Source organism: Coptis chinensis, chromosome 1 (assembly GCF_015680905.1).
Source record: "Coptis chinensis isolate HL-2020 chromosome 1, ASM1568090v1, whole genome shotgun sequence".
Lineage (NCBI taxonomy): Eukaryota > Viridiplantae > Streptophyta > Magnoliopsida > Ranunculales > Ranunculaceae > Coptis > Coptis chinensis.
This window is the reverse complement of record NC_141456.1, coordinates 77,439,678-77,444,865: the sequence shown is the minus strand read 5'-3', so window position 1 is coordinate 77,444,865 and position 5,188 is coordinate 77,439,678.

Sequence of the window (5,188 nt, the reverse complement as noted above, 5' to 3'; positions counted from 1 at the left end):
AAGGCTTCTCGTGGTCTAAACCATGGAAAATAGGTAACAAGTTAAATATATTCGGGGGAATTCAAAAATCCCCCTCTAGGTTTGTAAGAACGATGCACGACTTAGGGCCATCATTTAGTGCTTTATAAAAATCAGAGAGAGGAGTCTCTAGTTCTTTAGCCATTGATACAGGTGTAGTGTGTGAAATTCTAGATAGGCATGTGGTATTGCGTCTACAAAAAACAACCTAATTATACTAGAATTAAACTCCTCAGATAGAAGAAACAAGGAGTAGAAGAAGGAGAACCTGAATGCCTCCTTGCTACGCTTATGAATAACGTCTTTAACACGAATCTCAGTGTCCTGTAGAAGTTTGGAACACCAAACCAGTAAATATTTCAAACTAAAATATGACCTGTAACTAACCTGGAAATCGGGCTTACTTCAGTGGGCACAGGCGCACTCAAATATAGGGTAACTAAGGCACGTACTCACTTCGTATTAGTGTAAATAGGGCGTGGGCGCTCAGAGTGCACAAATTCGGAGAATTCCAGTAGACTTCCAGGAGAAATTTTTCAGATAGACTATAAATAGGGCGCGGGCGCACTCCAAAAAATTTGAAAATTTTATAGTAGTTTGTTAAGACGTCCAGTAAGCTACCTGTAAAATTTCAGAACAATCGGAGTTATGAAAGCCCTTCTACTACCTTGCAAAGTTTGTGAAACAATTTTCAGACACAACACAAACAACCGAATGGTTAACCAATCAAAATAGAGCCGAAAATCACCAAATGTTTACTGGAGACTTCTGACAGATTATGCAGGTTTCTATAAAAATGTTCAAGCAATTAGAGTTCAAAAATCCCTCCTTATCGGCTATTGTTCCAGAAATTAAGTGTTGCAAAACTGCAGAAACATAATGAAAATAATCAACTAGTTAGATGGTCAAAACAAATAAAAAACTCTTCAAACATTTACTGCAAACTCTTGAGTTATGATAGATACTCTTGTAAAAATCTTAGAATTTTTGGAATTGCCTACACAACCCTACTCGTCTATTTTTCCAGAAACTGACGGTGTGGAAGCTGAAATACAACAGTGTAAATATGGTAATAGTTCACTAGGTAAAAGAACTAAGAAAAATCTGAAAATATTCCAGTATATCAACAACACCTTAAAGATTATGCCTGAAAACTTTTAGAATTTTCAGAAATTTAAAAATAGCTTTACCGCAGTATTCTTCACTGTGAGTCCGCAGTCTTAGGGGAGCGCGGGCGCGCTTTGTGCAAGGCAAAAGGGAGGGCGGACGCTCTCTTAGTTTAAAACAGTGAATTTCAAGCTTGAACAGTAACGAAAATATGAGAAACAATAATGAAAAATTAAAAGGGTGGGTGGGTAGAGAATGGGGGATTGCCCCTTGGATTCAACCAATTGAATTCTTGTCCAGAATGAGTTTAAGATGGCAGCGGTGCCAATTGATAAACCGTTAATTTATACTACCAAAACAGTAAATTGAATGTGAAGAAACAGTAGAATTAATAATGAAAAAAAGATATAGAGTGAGTAATCAATCCACCTAATGATTAGTTTCAAGCAAGAATAGAATTATTCATTGAAAATAGATCATCTTTAGGTTTTCACACAATGATCCAACCTAAAGCCTCAAACTTTGTCATCCCTAGCAACAACCTACATCTCTATAGTTATTATTACTAGAATGTAAGATTATTCCAACCAAGTCTCTCGACTTAATTATAACAATCCCTAGTTTAATTTACTATATGCTTATTTTGGAAGTCATACAATTAACTAAACTCATTGAAATACATACACAATTCAATAATTCTACTAAGCAATCTATTACTCATTAGGCTTCATAATCACTCCTTCTAATGGGGGAATTAGCCTAATATCATTGGATTAATTAAACTAAAATAATGAAAGGAAGACATAATATAAAGAAGAATTAATTGAATTAAATAAACTTAAGGTTTTATTAAAAGGTTCTAATGGAGGCTATAAACTAAACAAATTAACTAAACCTAAACTAAAAAGGAGAGAGAGCTATAATTTTGCCTTAGTCCTCTTTATATAGGAGAGGATAGGTTTACAAAATTGTGTAAGGGTTTTTAGTCTAGGTTATGGACCCATAAATCAAGTCCATAACCCAATTGGTTGAATCCAAGACTTCCAATTCTAGTTGTGTTACTGTAGCACACATTTTCACCAACTTATACTACTCTAATCAAGTCAAGGCCTAGACTATTGGAAAGAGCTTTCTAAGTCGGTCATTTTGATATAAAATGGGCCTAAATCCGAGGCCTGAGTCCAAAGATATGGCCTTTTGAAGTTTTGTTGACTTTTCTTTAGCTCTCTAATCTGGTTTGACTTTCACTTAACAATTTTGACTTGGGCTTTTTAAGGGCTTTTTCTTCATTAAACTTGGGCTTTTTTCATATAACTTCTCTAGCAATCACTTTAGCTCCTTTTAGCGCCTAATTAGTAATGAATTGATATTTATTTAACTCCGAAGCCTGAAATACTCAAAAACACATAATTAGTGATAAACCTATATTATTAATAATATAATTGTCTAAATAGAAATACTATTAAAGGGTTTAAACTATAGTTTTGGGCTCTTATCATTGAGGAATCCAATCACTGTGACATTTTTAGGCACTATGGAAATGGTGTTCATATTAACATAAGCAGCTTCTATGGATTGGACAAGGGAGGCTGGGTGAATGATGTGGTTTGTCTCTTTCAATTATACATTTTCTTGACACTAATATATCGCTAATCTGGTTTGACTTTCACTTAACAATTTTGACTTGGGCTTTTTAAGGGCTTTTTCTTCATTAAACTTGGGCTTTTTTCATATAACTTCTCTAGCAATCACTTTAGCGCCTAATTAGTAATGAATTGATATTTATTTAACTCCGAAGCCTGAAATACTCAAAAACACATAATTAGTGATAAACCTATATTATTAATAATATAATTGTCTAAATAGAAATACTATTAAAGAGTTTAAACTACAGTTTTGGGCTCTTATCATTGAGGAATCCAGTCGCTATGACATTCTTAGGCACTATGGAAATGGTGTTCATATTAACATAAGCAACTTCTATGGATTGGACAAGGGAGGATGGGTGAATGATGTGGTTTGTCTCTTTCAATTATACGTTTTCTTGACACTAATATATATACAAATATATATATATATATATATATATATATATAGCCTTTAACGGTGGTACACTGTCGTAGGACATGTTGTCACTGTAATGGAGGATACGTACGTTATAGTTGAAGAATCAAGCTTCTCGATAAAGTCACACATCCGTATATATTATCTTTCATTATTTTTTAGGTTTATTTCTTCTTCCTTTGTTTCTTATTATTTAGTTTTTGTAACAGCGTTACCTATATGATATATACAGAATATTGGGAGCAATATTAGAAGTGGATAACATGATGGTTGAAGAGAAGCTTCATCAAGCAAAACAACAAGTTGTGGGTTTGTTAAAACGTTGAATCATAGAATTGGTTGGGCATGATAGTTCGAGAACAGACTTGAGTAGCTGCTGTGGTTTGATGATGATGGTCAATGTTGAAGGAGTACATTGGATCCTCATTGTTGTCAATTTTGTGACATGGAGTTTTCAAATCTATGACTCGTTGGAGAATCCGAACGATGGTCACCCTTGGCCTATTGACCCAACACTACTGTTGAAAAAGTTGTTGACAATGCTCTTTTATACACTATTGAGCCAAGATGGAGAATGCATAAACATTGCCAAATTGGGTCGTCAATGGAGTGTTGAGTTTCCAATTTGTGGCAAACAAGACGATGCTAACAACTATGGTGCATTTACAGTTGTCTTTGCTGACAGCCTACTGCAAAATTTGTCACCAGTTTTCCCAGTGAAAAGGCGACTGTATATAAGGCAAAGTAATAGCAAAGGACTTGTTGGAGTGTGGCATATCTGACGAAGAGTATTGTTAGAGGAAAGTTGGTTGGCATTTGGACTTTGATACGGTAGAAGAAGCTGATGGTGGGCGAACGGTTGCTGAAGTTCAAAGTGCACCAATTGGTGTCGTGGAGGTGGATCTTGCAGACTCTTGCTAAAACTATAGGACATTATGTCACTGTTCAAAGTCATCATAGGTGTTTTGGGAGTTCTAATCTATTCTTCTGCAGGGTGCTTTTGGGATTAGGACGCCATCATATATAAATATAAAGTAGGGCTAAATATGGACAAATTAAAATAATGGACCCTTAAAATAATATGTCCCAGATGCGAATGTTGTAGAGAATTTGGACTAGGGTATCAGGTTCCCCTACTGAGATGTCATAGTTACTAACTAATACAATTATGATATTTGGTGTAGGTTACCAATGGCAATGTTAGTACTGAGCCCACTATTGACCTTAATTTTGTGGCTGATGTTTTGCAGCTAGACACCATGGAAGTGGAGCCCGACAATGTGCAAATAAAGACGCTTATAAGTCAACCGGAAGTTGAGCAGTTGAAGGACTGTAATAAATTAAGTGTTAGGGAGGAGAGGTCCACTGAAGTGTGTCTTGATAAGCTTATGGAAGTTATGTCAATGGGTTTTCCATTAATAAAGCGGAATCCCACCGTCATTCCTAGACATAGTCTACCTCCGTATCCCACGCAAAGCACAGAGTCAAAAGTCCTTGTACAGGTGTATTGGTGGTTATATGACCAAACTCTCAAGACTGGGCATGTTGTTGATCTAACCATCAGGGTCTATGGTATGGGATTGTCCATAAACTTGAGCACCTACCAGTTGCTTAGATAGTACCAGTGGCTAAATCACGAGGTTTGTAGAATGCTACTTGCTACATTTTGGCCTTTCTCACAATATTTAACTTACCATATCGTTTAACTAGTCAATTTGTCTTGTTTTTTTACCCTTTTTTTTCTTGGTCAAAGTTATTTCGGTGTACAAGACCCTTCTGGATAGGTGCTACAACAAAATTGCAAGGTATGAGGATTTCTTGACAATACGTGAACCGTCGAAATACTACGCTATCATCCCAGATACACAGATGCTGGTAATGTCTCCCAAAACCCACTTATTTTCTCTGACTTATTATGAGATTTGTCAACAATGCTCCGAATAAATATGGTTTCAAAAACTATGTAGGTTTACATGGAGTCTTTGTATGCCACTATTGG